This window comes from Pygocentrus nattereri, chromosome 10 (assembly GCF_015220715.1).
Source record: "Pygocentrus nattereri isolate fPygNat1 chromosome 10, fPygNat1.pri, whole genome shotgun sequence".
NCBI classification, from domain to species: domain Eukaryota; kingdom Metazoa; phylum Chordata; class Actinopteri; order Characiformes; family Serrasalmidae; genus Pygocentrus; species Pygocentrus nattereri.
In genome coordinates this window covers 44,741,991-44,754,352 of record NC_051220.1, presented here as the reverse complement: position 1 = coordinate 44,754,352, position 12,362 = coordinate 44,741,991, and positions in this window count along the sequence as shown.

Sequence of the window (12,362 nt, the reverse complement as noted above, 5' to 3'; positions counted from 1 at the left end):
GAGATGCTCCAAAACATGGAGACACTCCAAAACAGAGAGACGCACCAGAACATAGAAACTCCAAAACAGAGAGATGCTGCAGAACAGAGAGATGCTCCAAAACAGAGAGACGCTCCAAAACAGAGAGACTTTCCAAAAGAGAGAGATGCTCCAAAATAGAGAGACGCTCCAAAACAGAAAGATGCTCCAAAACAGAGAGATGACCAAAATAGAGAGAAACTCAAAAACAGAGACGCTCCAAAAAAGAGAGACTTTCCAAAACAGAGAGATGCTCCAAAAAAGAGAGACGCTCCAAAAGAGAGAGACGCTCCAAAATATAGAGATGCTCCAAAACAGAGAGATGCTCCAAAACAGAGAGATGCTCCAAAACAGAGAGATGACCAAAATAGAGAAACACTCGAAAACAGAGAGACGCTCCAAAACAGACAGAAGACCAAAATAGAGAGACGCTCCAAAACAGAGAGACGCTCCAAAACAGAGAGATGACCAAAATAGAGAGACACTCCAAAACAGAGAGACGCTCCAAAACAGAGAGACACTCCAAAACAGAGAGACGCTCCAAAACAGAGAGACACTCCAAAACAGAAAGACGCTCCAAAACAGAGAGACGCTCCAAAGCAGAGAGATGCTCCAAAACAGAGAGATGACCAAAGCAGAGATGCTCCAAAGCAGAGAGACGCTCCAAAACAGACAGAAGACCAAAATAGAGAGACGCTCCACAACAGACAGAAGACCAAAATAGAGAGATGCTCCAAAACAGAGAGACACTCCAAAACAGAGAGACGCTCCAAAATATAGAGATGCTCCAAAACAGAGAGATGCTCCAAAACAGAGAGATGCTCCAAAACAGAGAGATGACCAAAATAGAGAAACACTCGAAAACAGAGAGACGCTCCAAAACAGACAGAAGACCAAAATAGAGAGACGCTCCAAAACAGAGAGACGCTCCAAAACAGAGAGATGACCAAAATAGAGAGACACTCCAAAACAGAGAGACACTCCAAAACAGAGAGACACTCCAAAACAGAGAGACGCTCCAAAACAGAGAGACACTCCAAAACAGAAAGACGCTCCAAAACAGAGAGACGCTCCAAAGCAGAGAGATGCTCCAAAACAGAGAGATGACCAAAGCAGAGATGCTCCAAAGCAGAGAGACGCTCCAAAACAGACAGAAGACCAAAATAGAGAGACGCTCCACAACAGACAGAAGACCAAAATAGAGAGACGCTCCAAAACAGAGAGACGCTCCAAAACAGAGAGATGACCAAAGCAGAGATGCTCCAAAGCAGAGAGACGCTCCAAAAAAGAGACAGAAGACCAAAATAGAGAGACGCTCAAAAACAGAGAGACGCTCCAAAACAGAGAGATGACCAAAAAGAGAGACGCTCCTAAACAGAGAGACTTTCCACAACAGAGAGATGTTCCAAAACAGAGAGACGCTCCAAAATAGAGAGACGCTCCTAAACAGAAAGACGCTCCAAAACAGAGAGACGCTCCAAAACAGAGAGAAGACCAAAATAGAGAGACGCTCCAAAACAGAGAGACTTTCCAAAAGAGAGAGATGCTCCAAAATAGAGAGACGCTCCAAAACAGAAAGATGCTCCAAAACAGAGAGATGACCAAAATAGAGAGAAACTCAAAAACAGAGACGCTCCAAAAAAGAGAGACTTTCCAAAACAGAGAGATGCTCCAAAAAAGAGAGACGCTCCAAAAGAGAGAGACGCTCCAAAATATAGAGATGCTCCAAAACAGAGAGATGCTCCAAAACAGAGAGACGCTCCAAAACAGAGAGATGACCAAAATAGAGAGACACTCCAAAACAGAGAGACACTCCAAAACAGAGAGACACTCCAAAACAGAGAGACGCTCCAAAACAGAGAGACACTCCAAAACAGAAAGACGCTCCAAAACAGAGAGACGCTCCAAAGCAGAGAGATGCTCCAAAACAGAGAGATGACCAAAGCAGAGATGCTCCAAAGCAGAGAGACGCTCCAAAACAGACAGAAGACCAAAATAGAGAGACGCTCCACAACAGACAGAAGACCAAAATAGAGAGACGCTCCAAAACAGAGAGACGCTCCAAAACAGAGAGATGACCAAAGCAGAGATGCTCCAAAGCAGAGAGACGCTCCAAAAAAGAGACAGAAGACCAAAATAGAGAGACGCTCAAAAACAGAGAGACGCTCCAAAACAGAGAGATGACCAAAAAGAGAGACGCTCCTAAACAGAGAGACTTTCCACAACAGAGAGATGTTCCAAAACAGAGAGACGCTCCAAAATAGAGAGACGCTCCTAAACAGAAAGACGCTCCAAAACAGAGAGACGCTCCAAAACAGAGAGAAGACCAAAATAGAGAGACGCTCCAAAACAGAGAGACGCTCCAAAACAGAGAGATGACCAAAGCAGAGATGCTCCAAAGCAGAGAGACGCTCCAAAACAGACAGAAGACCAAAATAGAGAGACGCTCAAAAACAGAGAGACGCTCCAAAACAGAGAGATGACCAAAAAGAGAGACGCTCCTAAACAGAGAGACTTTCCACAACAGAGAGATGCTCCAAAACAGAGAGACGCTCCAAAATAGAGAGACGCTCCAAAACAGAAAGACGCTCCAAAACAGAGAGACGCTCCAAAACAGAGAGATGACCAAAATAGAGAGACGCTCCAAAGCACAGAGACGCTCCAAAGCAGAGAGACGCTCCAAAACAGAGGGATGACCAAAGCAGAGATGCTCCAAAGCAGAGAGACACTCCAAAACAGACAGAAGACCAAAATAGAGAGACGCTCCAAAACAGAGAGACGCTCCAAAACAGAGAGATGACCAAAATAGAGAGACACTCCAAAACAGAGAGACGCTCCAAAACAGAGAGACACTCCAAAACAGAAAGACGCTCCAAAACAGAGAGACGCTCCAAAGCAGAGAGACGCTCCAAAACAGACAGAAGACCAAAATAGAGAGACACTCCAAAAAAGAGACACTCCAGAACAGAGAGGCGCTCCAAAGCAGAGATACACTTCAAAACATAGAGATGCTTCAAGGCAGAGAGACGCTCCAGACCAGAGAGACGCTCCAGAGCACAGAGATGCTCCAAAACGAAGAGATGCTCCAAAGCAGAGAGACGCTCCAGAACATAGAAACTCCAAAACAGAGAGCAGAGGGACGCTCCAAAACAGACAGAAGACCAAAATAGAGAGACGCTCCAAAACAGAGAGACGCTCCAAAACAGACAGAAGACCAAAATAGAGAGACGCTCCAAAACAGAGAGACGCTCCAAAACAGAGAGATGACCAAAATAGAGAGACACTCCAAAACAGAGAGACGCTCCAAAATATAGAGATGCTCCAAAACAGAGAGATGCTCCAAAACAGAGAGATGCTCCAAAACAGAGAGACGCTCCAAATCAGAGAGATGACCAAAGCAGAGATGCTCCAAAGTAGAGAGACGCTCCAAAACAGAAAGATGCTCGAAAACAGAGAGATGACCAAAATAGAGAGACGCTCCAAAACAGAGACACTCTAGAACAGTGAGATGCTCCAAAACAGAGAGACATTCCAAAACAGAGACACTCTAGAACAGTGAGATGCTCCAAAACAGACGCTCCAAAACAAAGAGACACTCCAAAACAGAAAGACACTCCAAAACTGTGAGACGCTCCAAAATAGAAAGACACTCCAAAACAGTGAGACGCTCTAAAACAGAGAGACACTCCAAAACAGAGGGATGCTCCAAAACAGAGAGACACTCCAAAACAGAGAGACGCTCCAAAACAGAAAGACGCTCCAAAACAGAGAGATGCTCCAAAACAGAAAGACGCTCCAAAGCAGAGAGACGCTCCAAAACAGAGAGATGACCAAAGCAGAGATGCTCCAAAGCAGAGAGACGCTCCAAAACAGACAGAAGACCAAAATAGAGAGACGCTCCAGAGCAGAGAGATGCTCCAAAACGAAGAGATGCTCCAAAGCAGAGAGACGCTCCAGAACATAGAAACTCCAAAACAGAGATGCTCCAGAACAGAGAGATGCTCCAAAACAGAGAGATGCTCCAAAACAGAGAGATGACCAAAATAGAGAGACACTCCAAAACAGAGAGACGCTCCAAAATATAGAGATGCTCCAAAACAGAGAGATGCTCCAAAACAGAGAGACGCTCCAAAACAGAGAGATGACCAAAATAGAGAGACACTCGAAAACAGAGAGACGCTCCAAAACAGAGAGACTTTCCAAAACAGAGAGATGCTCCAAAACAGAGAGACGCTCCAAAACAGAAAGACGCTCCAAAACAGAGAGATGCTCCAAAACAGAGAGATGACCAAAGCAGAGATGCTCCAAAGCAGAGAGACGCTCCAAAACAGACAGAAGACCAAAATAGAGAGACGCTCCAAAACAGACAGAAGACCAAAATAGAGAGACGCTCCAAAACAGAGAGACGCTCCAAAACAGAGAGATGACCAAAGCAGAGATGCTCCAAAGCAGAGAGACGCTCCAAAACAGACAGAAGACCAAAATAGAGAGACGCTCAAAAACAGAGAGACGCTCCAAAACAGAGAGATGACCAAAAAGAGAGACGCTCCTAAACAGAGAGACTTTCCACAACAGAGAGATGCTCCAAAACAGAGAGACGCTCCAAAATAGAGAGACGCTCCAAAACAGAAAGACGCTCCAAAACAGAGAGACGCTCCAAAACAGAGAGATGACCAAAATAGAGAGACGCTCCAAAGCACAGAGACGCTCCAAAGCAGAGAGACGCTCCAAAACAGAGGGATGACCAAAGCAGAGATGCTCCAAAGCAGAGAGACACTCCAAAACAGACAGAAGACCAAAATAGAGAGACGCTCCAAAACAGAGAGACGCTCCAAAACAGAGAGATGACCAAAATAGAGAGACACTCCAAAACAGAGAGACGCTCCAAAACAGAGAGACACTCCAAAACAGAAAGACGCTCCGAAACAGAGAGACGCTCCAAAGCAGAGAGACGCTCCAAAACAGACAGAAGACCAAAATAGAGAGACACTCCAAAAAAGAGACACTCCAGAACAGAGAGGCGCTCCAAAGCAGAGATACACTTCAAAACATAGAGATGCTTCAAGGCAGAGAGACGCTCCAGACCAGAGAGACGCTCCAGAGCACAGAGATGCTGCAAAACGAAGAGATGCTCCAAAGCAGAGAGACGCTCCAGAACATAGAAACTCCAAAACAGAGAGCAGAGGGACGCTCCAAAACAGACAGAAGACCAAAATAGAGAGACGCTCCAAAACAGAGAGACGCTCCAAAACAGACAGAAGACCAAAATAGAGAGACGCTCCAAAACAGAGAGACGCTCCAAAACAGAGAGATGACCAAAATAGAGAGACACTCCAAAACAGAGAGACGCTCCAAAATATAGAGATGCTCCAAAACAGAGAGATGCTCCAAAACAGGGAGATGCTCCAAAACAGAGAGACGCTCCAAAACAGACAGAAGACCAAAATAGAGAGACACTCCAAAAAAGAGACACTCCAGAGCAGAGAGGCGCTCCAAAGCAGAGATATACTTCAAAACATAGAGATGCTTCAAGGCAGAGAGACGCTCCAGACCAGAGAGACGCTCCAGAGCACAGAGATGCTCCAAAACGAAGAGATGCTCCAAAGCAGAGAGACGCTCCAGAACATAGAAACTCCAAAACAGAGAGCAGAGGGACGCTCCAAAACAGACAGAAGACCAAAATAGAGAGACGCTCCAAAACAGAGAGACGCTCCAAAACAGACAGAAGACCAAAATAGAGAGACGCTCCAAAACAGAGAGACGCTCCAAAACAGAGAGATGACCAAAATAGAGAGACACTCCAAAACAGAGAGACGCTCCAAAATATAGAGATGCTCCAAAACAGAGAGATGCTCCAAAACAGAGAGATGCTCCAAAACAGAGAGACGCTCCAAATCAGAGAGATGACCAAAGCAGAGATGCTCCAAAGTAGAGAGACGCTCCAAAACAGAAAGATGCTCGAAAACAGAGAGATGACCAAAATAGAGAGACGCTCCAAAACAGAGACACTCTAGAACAGTGAGATGCTCCAAAACAGAGAGACATTCCAAAACAGAGACACTCTAGAACAGTGAGATGCTCCAAAACAGACGCTCCAAAACAAAGAGACACTCCAAAACAGAAAGACACTCCAAAACTGTGAGACGCTCCAAAATAGAAAGACACTCCAAAACAGTGAGACGCTCTAAAACAGAGAGACACTCCAAAACAGAGGGATGCTCCAAAACAGAGAGACACTCCAAAACAGAGAGACGCTCCAAAACAGAAAGACGCTCCAAAACAGAGAGATGCTCCAAAACAGAAAGACGCTCCAAAGCAGAGAGACGCTCCAAAACAGAGAGATGACCAAAGCAGAGATGCTCCAAAGCAGAGAGACGCTCCAAAACAGACAGAAGACCAAAATAGAGAGACGCTCCAAAACAGAGAGATGCTCCAAAACGAAGAGATGCTCCAAAGCAGAGAGACGCTCCAGAACATAGAAACTCCAAAACAGAGATGCTCCAGAACAGAGAGATGCTCCAAAACAGAGAGATGCTCCAAAACAGAGAGATGACCAAAATAGAGAGACACTCCAAAACAGAGAGACGCTCCAAAATATAGAGATGCTCCAAAACAGAGAGATGCTCCAAAACAGAGAGACGCTCCAAAACAGAGAGATGACCAAAATAGAGAGACACTCGAAAACAGAGAGACGCTCCAAAACAGAGAGACTTTCCAAAACAGAGAGATGCTCCAAAACAGAGAGACGCTCCAAAACAGAAAGACGCTCCAAAACAGAGAGATGCTCCAAAACAGAGAGATGACCAAAGCAGAGATGCTCCAAAGCAGAGAGACGCTCCAAAACAGACAGAAGACCAAAATAGAGAGACGCTCCACAACAGACAGAAGACCAAAATAGAGAGACGCTCCAAAACAGAGAGACGCTCCAAAACAGAGAGATGACCAAAGCAGAGATGCTCCAAAGCAGAGAGACGCTCCAAAACAGACAGAAGACCAAAATAGAGAGACGCTCCAGAGCAGAGAGATGCTCCAAAACGAAGAGATGCTCCAAAGCAGAGAGACGCTCCAGAACATAGAAACTCCAAAACAGAGATGCTCCAGAACAGAGAGATGCTCCAAAACAGAGAGATGCTCCAAAACAGAGAGATGACCAAAATAGAGAGACACTCCAAAACAGAGAGACGCTCCAAAACAGAGAGACTTTCCAAAACAGAGAGATGCTCCAAAACAGAGAGATGACCAAAGCAGAGATGCTCCAAAGCAGAGAGACGCTCCAAAACAGACAGAAGACCAAAATAGAGAGACGCTCCAGAGCAGAGAGATGCTCCAAAACGAAGAGATGCTCCAAAGCAGAGAGACGCTCCAGAACATAGAAACTCCAAAACAGAGATGCTCCAGAACAGAGAGATGCTCCAAAACAGAGAGATGCTCCAAAACAGAGAGATGACCAAAATAGAGAGACACTCGAAAACAGAGAGACGCTCCAAAACAGAGAGACTTTCCAAAACAGAGAGATGCTCCAAAACAGAGAGACGCTCCAAAACAGAAAGACGCTCCAAAACAGAGAGATGCTCCAAAACAGAGAGATGACCAAAGCAGAGATGCTCCAAAGCAGAGAGACGCTCCAAAACAGACAGAAGACCAAAATAGAGAGACGCTCCACAACAGACAGAAGACCAAAATAGAGAGACGCTCCAAAACAGAGAGACGCTCCAAAACAGAGAGATGACCAAAGCAGAGATGCTCCAAAGCAGAGAGACGCTCCAAAACAGACAGAAGACCAAAATAGAGAGACGCTCAAAAACAGAGAGACGCTCCAAAACAGAGAGATGACCAAAAAGAGAGACGCTCCTAAACAGAGAGACTTTCCACAACAGAGAGATGCTCCAAAACAGAGAGACGCTCCAAAATAGAGAGACGCTCCAAAACAGAAAGACGCTCCAAAACAGAGAGACGCTCCAAAACAGAGAGATGACCAAAATAGAGAGACGCTCCAAAGCACAGAGACGCTCCAAAGCAGAGAGACGCTCCAAAACAGAGGGATGACCAAAGCAGAGATGCTCCAAAGCAGAGAGACACTCCAAAACAGACAGAAGACCAAAATAGAGAGACGCTCCAAAACAGAGAGACGCTCCAAAACAGAGAGATGACCAAAATAGAGAGACACTCCAAAACAGAGAGACGCTCCAAAACAGAGAGACACTCCAAAACAGAAAGACGCTCCGAAACAGAGAGACGCTCCAAAGCAGAGAGACGCTCCAAAACAGACAGAAGACCAAAATAGAGAGACACTCCAAAAAAGAGACACTCCAGAACAGAGAGGCGCTCCAAAGCAGAGATACACTTCAAAACATAGAGATGCTTCAAGGCAGAGAGACGCTCCAGACCAGAGAGACGCTCCAGAGCACAGAGATGCTCCAAAACGAAGAGATGCTCCAAAGCAGAGAGACGCTCCAGAACATAGAAACTCCAAAACAGAGAGCAGAGGGACGCTCCAAAACAGACAGAAGACCAAAATAGAGAGACGCTCCAAAACAGAGAGACGCTCCAAAACAGACAGAAGACCAAAATAGAGAGACGCTCCAAAACAGAGAGACGCTCCAAAACAGAGAGATGACCAAAATAGAGAGACACTCCAAAACAGAGAGACGCTCCAAAATATAGAGATGCTCCAAAACAGAGAGATGCTCCAAAACAGGGAGATGCTCCAAAACAGAGAGACGCTCCAAAACAGAGAGATGACCAAAGCAGAGATGCTCCAAAGTAGAGAGACGCTCCAAAACAGAAAGATGCTCGAAAACAGAGAGATGACCAAAATAGGGAGACGCTCCAAAACAGAGACACTCTAGAACAGTGAGATGCTCCAAAACAGAGAGACATTCCAAAACAGAGACACTCTAGAACAGTGAGATGCTCCAAAACTGACGCTCCAAAACAAAGAGACACTCCAAAACAGAGAGACTTTCCAAAACAGAGAGATGCTCCAAAACAGAGAGACGCTCCAAAACAGAGAGACACTCCAAAACAGAAAGACGCTCCAAAACAGAGAGATGACCAAAGCAGAGATGCTCCAAAGCAGAGAGACGCTCCAAAACAGACAGAAGACCAAAATAGAGAGACGCTCAAAAACAGAGAGACGCTCCAAAACAGAGAGATGACCAAAAAGAGAGACGCTCCTAAACAGAGAGACTTTCCACAACAGAGAGATGCTCCAAAACAGAGAGACGCTCCAAAACAGAGAGACGCTCCAAAACAGAAAGACGCTCCAAAACAGAGAGACGCTCCAAAACAGAGAGATGACCAAAATATAGAGACGCTCCAAAGCACAGAGACGCTCCAAAACAGAGAGATGACCAAAGCAGAGATGCTCCAAAGCAGAGAGACGCTCCAAAACAGACAGAAGACCAAAATAGAGAGACGCTCAAAAACAGAGAGACGCTCCAAAACAGAGAGATGACCAAAAAGAGAGACGCTCCTAAACAGAGAGACTTTCCACAACAGAGAGATGCTCCAAAACAGAGAGACGCTCCAAAATAGAGAGACGCTCCAAAACAGAAAGACACTCCAAAACAGAGAGACGCTCCAAAACAGAGAGAAGACCAAAATAGAGAGACGCTCCAAAACAGAGAGACGCTCCAAAACAGAGAGATGACCAAAGCAGAGATGCTCCAAAGCAGAGAGACGCTCCAAAACAGACAGAAGACCAAAATAGAGAGACGCTCAAAAACAGAGAGACGCTCCAAAACAGAGAGATGACCAAAAAGAGAGACGCTCCTAAACAGAGAGACTTTCCACAACAGAGAGATGCTCCAAAACAGAGAGACGCTCCAAAATAGAGAGACGCTCCAAAACAGAAAGACGCTCCAAAACAGAGAGACGCTCCAAAACAGAGAGATGACCAAAATAGAGAGACCCTCCAAAGCACAGAGACGCTCCAAAGCAGAGAGACGCTCCAAAACAGAGGGATGACCAAAGCAGAGATGCTCCAAAGCAGAGAGACACTCCAAAACAGACAGAAGACCAAAATAGAGAGACGCTCCAAAACAGAGAGACGGTCCAAAAAAGAGAGATGACCAAAATAGAGAGACGCTCCAAAACAGAGAGACGGTCCAAAACAAAGAGATGACCAAAATAGAGAGACGCTCCAAAACAGAGAGACGCTCCAAAACAGAGAGATGACCAAAGCAGAGATGCTCCAAAGCAGAGAGACGCTCCAAAACAGACAGAAGACCAAAATAGAGAGACGTTCCAAAACAGAGAGACGGTCCAAAAAAGAGAGATGACCAAAATAGAGACGCTCCAAAACAGAGAGACGGTCCAAAACAGAGAGATGACCAAAATAGAGAGACATTCCAAAGCAGTGAGACGCACCAAAACAGAGAGATGCTCCAAAACAGAGAGACGCTCCAAAACAGAGAGATGACCAAAATAGAGAGACGCTCCAAAGCAGAGAGACGCTCCAAAACAGAAAGACGCTCCAAAACAGAGAGATGACCAAAGCAGAGATGCTCCAAAGCAGAGAGACGCTCCAAAACAGACAGAAGACCAAAATAGAGAGACGCTCCAAAACAGAGAGACACTCCAAAACAAAGAGATGACCAAAATAGAGAGACATTCCAAAGCAGTGAGACACACCAAAATAGAGAGACGCTACAAAACAAAGAGATGCTCCAAAACAGAGAGATGACCAAAATAGAGACACTCCAAAACAGAGACACTCTAGAACAGTGAGACGCTCCAAAACAGACACTCCAAAACTGAGAGATGCTCCAAAACAAAGAGACACTCCAAAATTGAAAGACACTCCAAAACAGTGAGACGCTCTAAAACAGAGAGACACTCCAAAACAGAGAGATGCTCCAAAACATGGAGACACTCCAAAACAGAGAGACGCACCAGAACATAGAAACTCCAAAACAGAGAGATGCTGCAGAACAGAGAGATGCTCCAAAACAGAGAGACGCTCCAAAACAGAGAGACTTTCCAAAAGAGAGAGATGCTCCAAAATAGAGAGACGCTCCAAAACAGAAAGATGCTCCAAAACAGAGAGATGACCAAAATAGAGAGAAACTCAAAAACAGAGACGCTCCAAAAAAGAGAGACTTTCCAAAACAGAGAGATGCTCCAAAACAGAGAGACGCTCCAAAACAGAGAGCTGCTCCAAAACAGAAAGACGCTCCAAAGCAGAGAGACGCTCCAAAACAGAGAGATGACCAAAGCAGAGATGCTCCAAAGCAGAGAGACGCTCCAAAACAGACAGAAGACCAAAATAGAGAGACGCTCCAGAGCAGAGAGATGCTCCAAAACGAAGAGATGCTCCAAAGCAGAGAGACGCTCCAGAACATAGAAACTCCAAAACAGAGATGCTCCAGAACAGAGAGATGCTCGAAAACAGAGAGATGCTCCAAAACAGAGAGATGACCAAAATAGAGAGACACTCCAAAACAGAGAGACGCTCCAAAATATAGAGATGCTCCAAAACAGAGAGATGCTCCAAAACAGAGAGATGCTCCAAAACAGAGAGATGACCAAAATAGAGAGACACTCCAAAACAGAGAGACGCTCCAAAATATAGAGATGCTCCAAAACAGAGAGATGCTCCAAAACAGAGAGATGCTCCAAAACAGAGAGATGACCAAAATAGAGAAACACTCGAAAACAGAGAGACGCTCCAAAACAGACAGAAGACCAAAATAGAGAGACGCTCCAAAACAGAGAGACGCTCCAAAACAGAGAGATGACCAAAATAGAGAGACACTCCAAAACAGAGAGACGCTCCAAAACAGAGAGACACTCCAAAACAGAAAGACGCTCCAAAACAGAGAGACGCTCCAAAGCAGAGAGACGCTCCAAAACAGAAAGACGCTCCAAAACAGAGAGACGCTCCAAAACAGAGAGACACTCCAAAACAGAAAGACGCTCCAAAACAGAGAGACGCTCCAAAGCAGAGATACACTTCAAAACATAGAGATGCTTCAAGGCAGAGAGACGCTCCAGACCAGAGAGACGCTCCAGAGCACAGAGATGCTCCAAAACGAAGAGATGCTCCAAAGCAGAGAGACGCTCCAGAACATAGAAACTCCAAAACAGAGAGCAGAGGGACGCTCCAAAACAGACAGAAGACCAAAAGAGGGAGACGCTCCAAAACAGAGAGACGCTCCAAAACAGACAGAAGACCAAAATAGAGACACGCTCCAAAACAGAGAGACGCTCCAAAACAGAGAGATGACCAAAATAGAGAGACACTCCAAAACAGAGAGACGCTCCAAAATATAGAGATGCTCCAAAACAGAGAGATGCTCCAAAACAGAGAGATGCTCCAAAACAGAGAGACGCTCCAAAAC